The 14,749-nt window shown below is 40.3% G+C and overlaps 1 pseudogene; it reads left to right on the forward strand.

Moving 5' to 3' along the window:
- The first annotated feature begins 3,582 nt into the window (after positions 1 to 3,582).
- Positions 3,583 to 4,904, forward strand: LOC131226298 (protein DAMAGED DNA-BINDING 2-like; annotated as a pseudogene).
- The last annotated feature ends 9,845 nt before the right edge of the window (positions 4,905 to 14,749 follow it).

The following is a 14,749-nucleotide window of genomic DNA, read 5'->3' on the forward strand; positions in this document are numbered from 1 at the left end:
CAAGACACTATACAAGATCTGCTTGATAGACAATCCTACATAATGAACTGGATGGATGACTGTGAAGTTTGTCTATTGGAGATCAAAACCATGCTGGCGAATCTGCAACATGCTACACAATACATTCTTGAAATCTCACCAGCAAAGTAAAAGTTTTTGACTATCTATAGTATGTCCAATGCATTACATCTCTTGATTCTCCCTGAAATGCTAAGTGCATAAAAATCTTTTTGTATGCCCTTCGTTCATATATATGTGTGTTGTGCATTACTAACTTACAAAGTTTGAAAAGTTTTTGATGATATGATATCATCAGAGTAAGGAATATGCTCTGGTTTTGGGGGCCTATGAAATTTACTACGGTGGGGCAGTATGAGTATTACATGTTTTTGGATATAACTGGGTATAATTCACATTTTTTAAGAAGGTTTTAAGATCCCCTATTTTATCTAGTATCTGATACGGAATACATGTGATGTTTTTAATGATTATGCTATCTGCTTATATCACTGCTCTATTTGGTCTGATTTGCATACATCGGTTCTGAATGTGATGTCTGATTAATCTCTGCTGATCATTATACATCTTTACTTTATATTTGGATGCTCTCTGGATGATTGGTTCTCCCAAATACCTCAAACTTCAATCAATATCAACTGTTATATTTATCTTTGTCAATGACTAACAAAAAGGAGGAGAATAGTTCAAACACCCTGACAGAAATGTGTCTTGGCTTGAACATTGCGATGCAGGTGTTAGGGGAGCAGTTGCACCAAGATAGGGGGAGTTTACAGAAAGGGGGAGTAGCTTCTGAATCCTTCTGAATGATTATGTGTGTGCTCACAAGAGTACAATTGTAAAATTGTATAAAGAACATGTATACACAATTTAGGATGTCAGAAGCTGTTTCTAGGGTGTTTTGGTATTTTATCACGTAATTGACAAAGGAAGAGATTGAAAGTGCCCTGGTTTGTCAATTAGCGTGAGTGTTGAGTCAGCTAGACTGCAGAGCTTCATAGGAAGATCAATTCAAAGCATCTGTCTCAACCGGATGTGTACACAAGCTCGCCACAGGAAAATCTAAGCCTCACATCCCATGTCCCATAACATTAGGCATTTAAACCCTTAAAACAAGTTAGAATATCATAGGGTTTTTAAGTTAAGAAAACTTTTTCAAAATTAGAAAATCTCCAAGTTTTCTTGCTTTGTCGATTTTATCGATACACTGCTCGATATGATCGACCTGTGCTGTCAATGCCCTCGATGCCTAAACGATATCATCAATATGAAAACAAAATATGTCCAGCAACCACATATATCTCTGGACGGATTTATTGATGTATCGATATACCTATCGATATCATCGATATTTGAATCTTGAGTCCATCGAAGGTGACTCGATAATATCGACAAAAAGATCTCCGGCGCCCCTATTTTTTCTTAAGAAAATCACATGTGCATCGATATATCGAAGTCGTTCTCGATACCATCAAAGTTCAAATCTCGATGATATCGGAAGGCTCTTGATGTTATCGGTCATGGGCATGAAGATTTCTAGATAGTTTATTTATGATCGAGGAGCACTCAATAGAATCGATATTCAAATATCGATGATATCGGTATGATTTCGATGGCCTCGAACAGGGACAGAAACTGTCCAACAAGCTTAAACGAAAATCCTTTAGATTTATCGATGCATCAACAATCTATCGATATCATCGATATTCAAATTCCGATGATCTCGAAGGTCCCCAGATCATTCTTGTAAACCTGAAATATTTAATAGAAAGTCTCTCTCATTTTCAAGTGTCGATGAATCGAACCTCGCATCAATGATATCTGAGTTCGAAATCTGATGACATCGATACGTGTTTCAATTCCATCGACTAGCTGGCAAAAGGTTTGAAAAGTGTATGACATTTAAGTTTGTGTCAACAAGCAGCCAATCGATGCAATCGAGATATAAAGTAACAACCACAACTCATATAACATGACAACTATGACCATTATTACAATACAATATATCACTACCAAAAAACAGAGCAAAGCTAATGGATGTGTGGCCGTTTTGGCTACAGCTTTTAGCCGTGGGTAATGGTGACAACTAAAATCCATAGCTGAAACAACAGAATCCATAGCTAAAATAAAGATTTTTAAGGGTAGATGTTCAATCGCTACTGTTTTCCTGTGGTGTTGTTCACCCGAGATTTATTTGGATCTACATTTTTGGTATCAACCTTAAAAAATTGTTTACTAATAGATTTACGGTGTGGATTAAACAAAAACATAATGGTGGGGCCCATAGAGCCCTACTAAATACAAAGTGCAAGCTACCGTTTTCATTTGTACGGTAAAACCATGTTAGATTTGCATTTTTTGTTAAATAGTGGTGACTCGTTCATAGAAAATTTGGGTTTGATGTATGTCTATCCAGACTATCCAAATAATGGGTCTTGTTGTAGATGGTTTACATTAATAATTATCTTATGTGATATTATGTTAACCATCCACTAAATGGACTCTTAATTGTACGACTGTGAATACAATTTATTATATAAAATATGTAAAACTCACATTTTATGGATTTGAATACTTATCCCATTTCATAAGAGAAATTTTCATTTTCCCTCTTTCGACTGCCCTTTTCTTCCTCTCCCTTCCCTCTTTCGAGCATCGCCAGTCAATTGCCCTTCTGCCTTGCGGTGGTGTGATGATTCAGACCGTTCATCCAAAAGCTCGTATACAGATTTTATGCTAAGGTGAGTCATGGAATGTAATCAGATTTTTCTTTATTAAATCATGGGAGAAGTTAACACATCCCCTACTATCATCACCATCCATAGTCATCTCTGTTAATTCCAGCATCTCATCTGTCCAAACCAGCACTTTCACCATCGATCTCATCTCTACCACAAGACCTAAAATCCACGTCTGTTAAAAAACAAACCCCAACCCCATCTTTACAAAATCAGCCAGTAAGAACTCAACTGCTCCTTACAAAACCACCCATCAGCAAATACGCGTAGAAACCCATCTTCAATGATGACCAGAGGCGCGTAGTAGAGCTGAACAGAACATCAACCCTCTTTTACTCTTATTTCGTTCATCCACCTATGGTGCTCTACATGTGCACTGCACAGTGTGTACACACCAGATCTGTTCAAGTTAATGTTACAAAATGGGATTGACTTTTATTTTTAAAATGAACTGGATTAATTGCAAAATAATATTATAAAGGTTTCCAAGTTCAAGATTCAGTTGTTGATCTATTGGACCAGCCAGTGAAACAGAATCATAGGTGATATCATCATTGATTATATGCAATAGGTAGTTTTCAAATACAGAACAACGGGAAGTGCTAGCTTGCCTATATATCTAATTTGGTGACTCTTGGAGCAGTTACCCATGGTAATTTTCAGATAAGTACAACTCTCGAAGTAGTTCTAGGTGACATGTTTGACAAAATGCCGCAACAAAACAAGCTTTCCTTGCTTTCTTTCTCCAATATTTATAATTCAATCCAACTTCTTCTTTTAGCAAAATATGTTTAGGCAACTAAGGGTTAGGTAGCTAACCCTCCGTATGAAAGGACAGCTTGGAATCTGGGATTATGTGAAGATACATGAAAAGATGATTTATGGATCCGTTCACTCTTGCATACTTAACAATATGAAGTTCAACCCTGTAAATGATGGAACTCTGTACACATCGTCTTTAGATGGGACCATCAGTTGCGCCGGCTTGGAGACTGGAATGTCACAGTTATTGATGGACCTTAACCCAGATGGATGGACTGTAATCAGCAAGTTGGCGGATGCTGTATGGCTTGGAAATCGCATCAGAGAAAGGTCTTGTGCTTGTTGCAGATAATTTTGGATGCTTGTAGGGTGGATCTGCGTTCAAACCAGAGAACAGGTGGACCCATTTTAATTCATAAAAAGGGTACTAAGGTTGTGGGGCTTCACTGTAATCCTGTTCAGCCAGAGCTGCTTCTAACTTGTGGAAACGATCATTTTGTGAGTATTTCAATCCATAATAACCTGGAGCATCGATCAGCAACATGGCTCACAGCCGTGTTGTGAACTCAGCGTATTTCTCTCCATTGACTGGCAGCAAAATTCTGACTACTTCACAGGATAACCGCATTCGAGTGTGGGATTCCATCTTTGGAGATTTGGAATCTCCAAGTAGAGAGATTGTGCACAGCCATGATTTCAACCGGCATTTGACTTGTTTCCGAGCTGAATGGGATCCAAAGGTGACGTCGGAATCCCTTGCTGTCATTGACCGTTACATAAGTGAGAACTATAACGGAGTTGCCTTGCATCCTATTGATTTTATAGACACCAGTACTGGCCAACTTGTTGCTGAGGTGATGGAACCAAATATTACAACCATCAGTCCTGTGAATAAGCTACATCCCCGAGATGATATCATGGCATCAGGGATTCAGGTCGATCTTCATTTGGAGGCCCAAGGAGAATGCCGAGCCTGTGCAAGGGAAAGATGAAAGGAAATTTAAGGTATCCATTTGTGAGAAGGATGACAAGAAACCCAGAAAAAAATTGGGTGGCGGAAGTGATGATGACTCTGATGACTTCCCCATCGGCTTTAGATTGAATGACTCGAGACCTAAGAAACATGGATCAAAATCAACCCGTTCTGTTCTGACCAAGGTCAAAAGATAAGCTGACAAGATCAGAATTCAAACCCAAACTTGCATGAATCTCGTTGACAAGGCACACTTGCTTCTGAATCATGTTATCCCTATAAGCTTCAGGTCCTGGAATAGCATATTGAGTACTTTGTTGCTGCACACTATCTATTAAGTGATAAGTTAGGGAGTCGTTTTGCCACGGTTGGGTTAGGTTGCCTATACTCTGACCTTGTATAGGTAACTTCTGTTGTGAAACAGATGTAGGATTTTGTGCTGAATTGTATTGCCTAGCCTAGGAATGGCTTTCATCTTGTATTTTTTGTGATAAGTTCTTTGATGACCAGTTCAGCACTACATCCTATCTTGTTATATATATATATATATATATATATATATATATATATATATATATATATATATATATATATTTAATGAGAATGTATTTCAGCAAGTGCAACACTTGGTTGAAGTTCTCTAAAAAATTTAAAATATGTTTAGGCAACTAAGGGTTAGGTAGCTAACCCTCCGTATCATTCTAACACATTTGACATACATAGATTGATCCAATGCAAGTGGGAATGGGCTTTTCAGGCCCATCATGACCATTTAAATTGTCATTTGGCCTACGTACGTTTGGTACTCTTCTCAAGAACTTTGGACTCCACATTAGGTACATGAAATCATATATAGTTTCCATGTTTGCACCGGTTAATAGCCAAAGTGTGTGAGTCTGCATGTAAGATTATCTGGGCTCTTACAACTTTAATACTTCAACCTAAGGCAGGCAAAAAAGAATCATGAACTCTGTTTTGCAATGTCAAACAAATCATATCATCATGATTAGTTCATTAAAGGGTTTCATAAGACAATGTGGATACAAACGGGGGCAACAGTGAATTATGCATGCGCCCTATATATTTTCCTACAAAATAGGTAGGTTGAAGTATTCATACTTCAAAGGACCAAAGCTTCCTTTAAATTAAAAACCATAATATAGAAGGCACGATCTTTTGAACCATACAAAGATAAACATTCCCTTCAACACAAACATAAAAGAAAAAATGTTTATAATTATCAATGATGTTTATAACATAACCATGTCGAGGATACAAATTTAAGAAACAATGTTCATAAATTAGATGTTGATGAACCAAATTGCAATGTACCATTTTAGAGAAATTACAAGAACCAGTTGCAAGTTCCTTCATCGTTATTCCATGACTACTGTTAGTTCTGCATGTCTATAAAAATTACACCGAAAATAGATGTGTAAATATTTGTGTTCATTAATATTTTGGAAGTTTATATTTTGATTTAGGATTTCTCATAATTTGGATGTGTTTTTTGTAAGGTCTAAAAAACTCTCATGATTTACTCAACTATGAGTTTTGGCATCTTCAGCTTTTTCTTTAAATGAAGAGTTCGGTTTCACATTTGCAAGCATCCTGACCTTGTGTGCGGTTGGTGGTTCCATCATACTTTGGTAAGGAAAATCGGATGTGTTTTAGGTTCCTAATTGCATTATTTCAGTTAGACAGTTCAATCGAATGATCTAAACTATCCTTTAAGCCTATAACAGATTTCTAAGGCTACCATACATAGATTGAATGTGTAGATAATGCAGATTTCTAAGGCTATCAAATCCATCGAGTTAAACCTTGAGAAGATGAAGAAAAGTAAGTTTCAGATGCACACAGGCAGTTGCTGTTGTTGCCTTGTTTTTTGGTTCTCGCTTCTCTATGCTAATATGAGTGGTTTTCAACACCAGGAGCCATGTTCTTTTCTGATTAACCATTTTCTATTTCAAATGCTCTTGATTCATCAGATATACTCTATTTTGGATCTTCCTGCTAATCAGCAAGCTAGCATTCAGCTACTATGTTGAGGTGATTTCATTTCTTCACTAACTCTTACATGAATTTATCATCATCAGGGATTCAGATTAGTAATTGCTATGAATTAGAGATTATTAATGCATTAGATTTTCATTATATGGAATTTAATGAGACTATTGAATTCCATCAGTGTCCTACTTTTTGCAAAGAATCTGTTCAACAGCTTCTTATGTTCTCCATTGAAGAAACCAGAAGGGTATATCAGTTTTATGTCCATTATGACCATCAATTTTATGTCCATTATGACCGTCTCAGATGAGAGCCAACATATCTTTATTATTATTGTTATTTTTTTTCTAAATCTTCTCAATACAGGGATTGGGGCTGGATTGGAGTCTATGACAGCAAATCCAATGGCTTGGGAAGGGTCAATAAATCCCAAGATATGTTCTCGCTGAACTCTACATCTTCCTTTAAGTTTTGCATGTTTTTTACTTTAAGAAAGGATGTTTCTTGCACTCAACAAAGATATTTTATAATGTCACTGGTTTAGAGTTTCCAGCAAGCTCAAGACTGTCTTCTACCCATGGGTGTTACTTCTAAAAATGTCGCTCATCGTTATGGTGTAACACGCTAGGAGCAAGATCAAGCTGTTGTGAGTTCTGAGATGTAGAATTCATTCTTTGATGTTAGAATGCAGTTTCTATGTAATATCTAACGCCTTGAAATGCATCACCAGGTCACAATGCCATAATCACACACTATCAAAAATACTGGTAATATCATGACTCATACGATATCAGAGTAAGTGAAAATACTAACAAGTCCATGAGTTAATCAATATCAAAATACACAATATAGATCAACCATGCAAATGAGGAGTCATAAAGAGCCAAATATTATATGCCAAGGATGCTATGCAATATACAATTCATGAGGAGTTCACGAATAATGTCAATCGTACCTAAACTATATAAATGTAGGAACACAGTAACCTAAAATGTCGTATGCTGCAGATGTAATGCAATTGCAGTGCAAATGGAATGACCATGCTGGAGCATGAAGTCGGGATGATAGTACGTAGTATCGTAGGCCATGGGGTCCATCACAAGGGACTTCTATCCAAGCCAGTCCCATACCTAATTTGGATAGTCAGACTCACTGTGGTAAACTCTTGGTCTCAGGTTAGTCGCATGTCCTAAGAAAAATCCTGGCCATTGCGAAGTACACATAACAAATAGTTGCGCCCACCAGCCCGAGTGGATAGTGAATGAATGAATGAATGACTATGCAACTCCTACTTCACAAATCAGTACTGTACATCTTTGGGATCATCACTGGGGTCTAGTACACTCTACATACAAATTGCCACCCACTAACGCATGACCATGTAAGTGGAAGAGACCTCACTATCCACCTAGCCAGTAGTCAACCAATATCTGCCCGGCAAGTTAATGGCAGACCCATTCATGAGCTGGTCAAACTCAACCTAGTTATGCCCCTTACTCTCGGGTGGGTAAGGCCACACCCCCTCCCAACCGACCACGACACAGTGGGAGATGTGGCCTCCTGGTATTCGGCACTTAGGCGCTCATGTATCCACTCGGTCTCGACATTGGGGCATCCTCTAGTACCAAGAGGGTTGAGGAATTTTCATCAGGGCCATCTATAGCAGCCCGATGCTAGTAATATATTTTTGGTGTCCCATCTGGCCATCCATGATATGCCTATGGAGGTTACAGCCCTGATGTCACTAGGGCGTACAGTATTCACAACACACGATGCAAGATGAATGAGTCATACAATCCAGTCATGCATCAATCATGTGCATACCGTGCGCTCATGTGAGATAACCTCCGCCTATCGGGAGTCTCATAACAACTTGCCCAATGACATATACAATGGTCAACCACATCTTATAACAAACATGCAGATGATGCGTATGGGCATGTATCATGATGCTATGCTGTCACATACTCATAATCAGTATCCATAACCGGCATCGACAATCGACCTCGATAATGTGGACATTTAACCAACATTACCCCCAAGGAATGGCCCACATAGAGCCTAACATATAGTGGACTCGTGGCCTCATATAAGGGAAAAATATACAACACCATGGGCCTCACTCAAGATCTTAATACACATCATGATGGGCCTTTCACATGGGCCTATCATACATCACAATGGGCTCCATCGCCTGGCCCTTAAATGCATCAAATGGGCCTCACCACATAGGCCTCATATACATCACATTGGACCTTAAACACGAGATGAATATACATTACAACGGGCCTCAAATATGGGCTACATATACATCACATTGGGCCTCGACAATCGGCCTCGATATACGGCTTAGACAATCGAAATCAGCCTCGATAATTGACCTCGACAATCTGAATCAGCCTCGATAATTGGAATCAGAATCGGCCTCGATAATTGAAATCGGCCTCAACAATCGGAATCGGTATCAACAATCAGAATCAGCCTCGACAATCGAAATAAGAATCAACCTCAACAATCGGCCTCAACAATTGAAATCGGCCTCAATAATCGGCCTCGACAATCAGAATCAGCCTCAACAATCTGCCTTGATAATCGAAATCGAAATCGGCCTCAACAATTGGCTTCAATAATCAGAAACAGAATCGGCCTCAACAATCAACCTCGACAATCGAAATTGGCCTCAACAATCAGAATCGACCTTGACAATTGGAGTTGGTCATGACAATCAGAATCGGTATTGACAATCGAAATCGGCCACGGCAATCAGAATCGATATCTACAATCGGAATCAGCTTCAACAATCGTAATCGGCCTCAACAATCGGAATCGGCCTTAATAATCAAAATCAGAATCGGCATCAACAATCAGCCTCGATAATCGAAATCGGTATCTACAATTGGCCTCGATAATTGGAATTAGAATCGGCCTCAATAATCAGAATCAGCCTCGACAATCGAAATCAGCCACGACAATCTGAATCGACCTCGATAATTAAAATAGACCTCCACAATCGAAATCAGCCTCCACAATTAACCTTGACAATCAAAATCGGTGAGAATGGGCTTATCAAGGCCCAAGGGAAGGTCACAATGTGAACGTTTAACCATCATTGCCCATCAATGTGGACATTTAACCAACATTGCCCCCAAGGAGAGGCCCACATAGAGCCAAAGCCAAACATATAGTGGGCTCATGGCCTCGCACAAGGGCTTAATACACATCACAATGGGTCACAACCAATGGGCCTCAATAAATCGCAAGTGAGCCTTAAATAAACATTACAGGGGGCCTCATATACATCAAGTGGGACGTATCAATGGGCCGCACCAATGGGCCTCATATACATTAAGTCAGCCACATCAATGGGCCGCATTATTGGTCCTCATATACATCAAGTCGGCCACATTAATGGACCGCACCATTGGGCCTCATATACATTAAGTGGACCTCTCAAGGTAATGAGGCCTACGGCCCAAAAATAAATGGATAGTGTGTGTATAACACATGTATATTATGGTGGATCCCACAAGATAATGGGGCCTATGGCTTTACTGGTAAAATGGATGGGCACTTTGGATACAACACATCGAGGTGGCCCTGCACATATCAAATGGGCCCCAATAGGTGAATAGTGTGCCTGCTATACACACATCAAGGTAGGCTGCATAAGTGGATGGCATAGATGAAATACACACATCATGGTGGGCCCTACGATTGCACGACAGGTGGGCCTGTCAATCAAGGCCAGGCAATGTGGATGAATCACATCCATCAAGGTGGGACCGACAGATGGATGGTGTAGACATAAAATACATACATCATGGTGGAGTCCACATCACCGTTTGAATTTTCCAGCATCGTCCAGCATAATCTCAACGGTGTGGATGAAATAAATACATAATGGTAGGCCCCCCATAGCAAATGGAGATGGACAGTACAAAATCAAGGTGGGGTCCATGTCCCCTGGACTAGACAGAGTGGGTAGAACACTTACGTCAGAGGGCTCCATTGTCCATTGCTGGACGATGGACAGTGTGAATAAAACATATACATCATGTGTGGACCCCACGTCCTCAGATGGATGGCAAGGGTAAAACCCATATATCAAGGTGGAAGCCCACATGGCACGTCTGGATGGTGGAGATCCCACACGTGCTACTGGGTCTCACTGTCCAGCAATGGGTGGATGGTATGGTGTAAAACAACCACATGACCAGGCCCCAGAGCTTGTGGGCGTCAATACAGCGGCCTAACTGCTGGGACCCACGTCCCTACCAATGGACGGTGTGGTTGCCACACATGTGGCATGTGGGTCCCAAATAGACAGATGATTTAGATATAACACACCCCATGATCAGGGCCCACAACTACTGACGACATGCAGTGGGACCAACCATCCTGCTAGACTGTGTGGGATTAATACACACATCAAGAGGGACCCACAGATCTTACTGACGTCAATGGCAGCCACATGCTGCTGGGGTCCCCACGTGGTTGGAGGTGGATGGCCATGATAAAACACATATGCTAAGGTGGGCCCCACCGTCTAGTAGCTACTGGACGATGCTAATAAAACCCATACATCAAGGTAACCTCCACATAGCACCATCTAGATGGGCGGTGCTAATATACAAGGTGGGTCCCATGTGCTGGAGGTGGCACGTTAACAAGGTGGGCCCCACATACATCAAGTGATATTTGTATTTTTCCATAAACAGGGTCTGCCCAAAGGGGTAGTAAGGTGGACCCCCGGATGGGCAGCAGCATGGATAAATTACATACATCAGAGGTGGAGTCCACAGTACCGTCCATCAAGATGGACCATCACACAAGGAAAATAAAAATAAAATAAAATAAAGAGAGAGAGATAGAGGGAGATAGAGAGATGGAGATCGGAGTAGCAGAGGGACCCCACCACTATAGGCCCCTCATACAAATCATATATTAAGATAGGTCCCACCATATGTGGGCCTCAATTCATCAAAACCACACAAATCAACTCTAGAAAACACCCACCTCAAGATCCCTTCTTCCTTCTTCCATCAACGCGTTCTATAGCTCTAAAGAAGGTGATCCAACGGTTGAGATGAGGTTTTGAGGGTAGAGATGGGAGGTAAGAAGGTGGGCCACACTAGCTTTTCCATGGAAGCCATGGACGTTCGGTGCTTGGGTTGCTTGAGAGAATGAGAGAGATAAGAGAGATGAGAGAGATGAGGGATGATGGGAGAGAAGTGATGGGAGAGAGGGATGGTGAGTGAATGATGGGTGATGGGGAGAGTTGACTTTAGGGATGGGTAAGGTACTTGGGGATGGGTGTGAGTGTTGGGAGTGATGGATGTGTACTTGACATTTGATGGGACATTCTCTTGGGATTTACAACGTGTGGCATTTTCATTGAACTGAATGTGGGCCCACAACTTCTGGCCCAAGTGTCGCCTCGGTGCGCGAGACGTGGTGTTGGAACCGCAGAACGGCGCTGTCACAAGGGTACAAGGCTTGGGTCGGTCGAACTCTGATATAAGAGACATGACTCAGGATCATGCGTAAATACCGATAACAAATTGCGAGTCACCGAAATTCAACCGGGAGGACTGCGGAAGCCTCTGGAATGGTACGGGTTAGGATATGGGCCTTATAAATAGGTTAGAGATAAGATCAATGTTAGCATTTTCTACCTCAATTCCTTTAGACGAGACGATATGTCCAAGGATAATTCCCTTACGAACCATGAAGTGACACTTCTCCCAATTCAGTACCTAGTTCTTTTCCTCACATCGCTTTAGCACATTTTTAAAAATTTTTAAGCATTCGCTGAAGGATGGACCAAAAATTGAGAAGTCATCCATGAAGACCACTAAATATTGTCCCTCCATATTAGAAAAAATACTCATCATACATCACTGAAAGGTGGCGAGAGCATTACACAGTCCAAATGACATCCTTCAGTAAGTAAAGGTGCTAAAAGGATATGTGAACATGGTCTTTTCTTTATCTTCAAGGGCTATCTCGATCTAATTGTAACCCGAATATCCATCAAGGAAATAGTAATAGGAATGACCAGCTAGCCTTTTTAAAATTTGTTCAATGAAAGACAATGGAAAATGGTCCTTCCTTGTGACGGTATTCAATTTTCTTTAGTTAATACACATTCTCCAACCAGTAGTAACTCTAGTTGGCATGAGTTCATTGTTGGCATTGGCTACGATGATGATTCCGGACCTCTTAGTAGCCACCTGAGTTGGACTCACCCATTGACTATCAGATATAGGGTATATGATACCTACATCCAATAGTTTAAGAACCTCGGCTTTAACCACTTCCTTCATGTTTGGATTTAATCTATGTTTTGGTTGTCATGAGGTCTTCATATTATCCTCTAGATGAATGCAGGGAGTACAAATTAAAGGGTTAATTCACTTGAGGTCCGTAATCGACCATCCAAGGGCTCCTTTGTACTCAATGAGAGTAGAGATGAGCATACTCTCCTATTCTTACTCAAGGTAGGAAGAAATTACCACCGAGTATGTCTTATCTTGACCTAAATAGACATTTCAAATCAGAGGGCAAAGGTTTTAAGTCAAGCTTTGATGCCTTGAGGTTAAACGGTAGAGGCACTACATCAGTTTGGGGCAATTTTTCAAATTGTGGACTCCACCAGTTAACTTCAAGTACCAGCACATTATCAAGCATGACCCCAGTGTCCCTAATCATATCATCATCTAAATCATGGGAATGGGCCAAGCACATCTATAGAGGGTCGGAGGATAAGGTCAGAAGTGCCCTATCTTCCACGAAAGAATAAATCAGTTTAATATCATGGAAATCGTCTTCATCCTCTAACTGTTTGCCTATGTTGAAAAAAATATTTAACTCCAATATCATATTCACGAAAGACATACTCATGACTCCATTCTTGCAATTAATGATTGTGTTTGAAGTGACAAGGAATGGGCGACTAAGAATGATGGGAATTTGAGTGTTCATGTCCATGATGGGTTAAGTATCCAGGACAATAAAATTTATCAGGTAATAGAATCTATCAACCTGGACCAACACATCCTCGATTATCCCTCTTGGTACATGAACTAAGTGGTTAGTGAGTTGTACTATAGTTCGGGTGGGTTTCTATTCACCCAAACCAAGTTGTTCGTAGACTGAGTGAGGAATCAGATTTACACTCATTCCTAAGTCAAGAAGAACATGTTCAATCCGGTAGTTCCCAATTACACAAGCGACGGTTGGGCTACCGGGATCTTTGTATTTCTATGACACATCTTGCTTTAGGATGACATTCAATTTTTTAGTTAAAAATATTTTCTTTTGAATATTTTGCCGTCTTTTGGTCGTACACAAGTCTTTCAGGAATTTGGCATATGAAGGTATTTGTTTAACCGCATCCAATAAAGGAATATTAACCTTCACTTGTTTCAACACCTCTAGAATGTCCTTAGAGTTAGAGAGAGATTTTGGTGCAACCAACCGTTGGGGTAATGAGGCAATCAGCTTGCCGTGAAGTTCCAGTTCCAATTCTTGTGGAGTGGTGCTAGGTCTATCATCATTTTTCTCTTCCCCGTCCTTAAGCTTTTCAACCTTTACCGGAATAGATTTATCAATTATCTTCCCACTCCTAAGAGTGGTGATAGACTTAGCTTGCTCCATTTGATTTGAAGAGCTTGAATCACTTATCTCATATTGCGGTTTAGGATTGGGGAGAGGCCGAGCAGGAAGTATCCCCATTCCCTAATTGTTAAGTGTGACTTTATCATTTAAATAAATGACACAAGTTTTCCCAATGCTGATCAATATACTGATTGAGTAGCTCTTGGTCTCGAATATGTTTTTGAACCAGTTCCTCTTGAAGTTTCCCTTGATTTGGAATTTGATTGAAGAAACCTGAGGGGTAGCAGTTTGTCCATTCCTCCAACTGAAGTTTGGATGATTTCTCCAACTAAGATTGTACGTATTGGAGGTAGGTCCAATGAAAGGTCATTGGTAATTGTTCACGGCATTAGATTCCTCATTCAGTACCTATCGAAAGGGGATAATTTTCAGTTGTGTGAACGTTGCAAGCACAAATACCTTAAACAGTTTCCTTAACCTTATCCTTCTTTAGTTCCATGGCCTCGAATTTCCTTATGAGATTAGCCACTTTAGCGTTGATATCATCATCCTCTTTCAGAAGATATAATCTACCCCTTTCCTTTGATTAAGTGGGCCTAGAAGTGGTGCTTGATTTTGTGTAGGTGTC

Source organism: Magnolia sinica, chromosome 2 (assembly GCF_029962835.1).
Source record: "Magnolia sinica isolate HGM2019 chromosome 2, MsV1, whole genome shotgun sequence".
Classification (NCBI taxonomy): domain Eukaryota; kingdom Viridiplantae; phylum Streptophyta; class Magnoliopsida; order Magnoliales; family Magnoliaceae; genus Magnolia; species Magnolia sinica.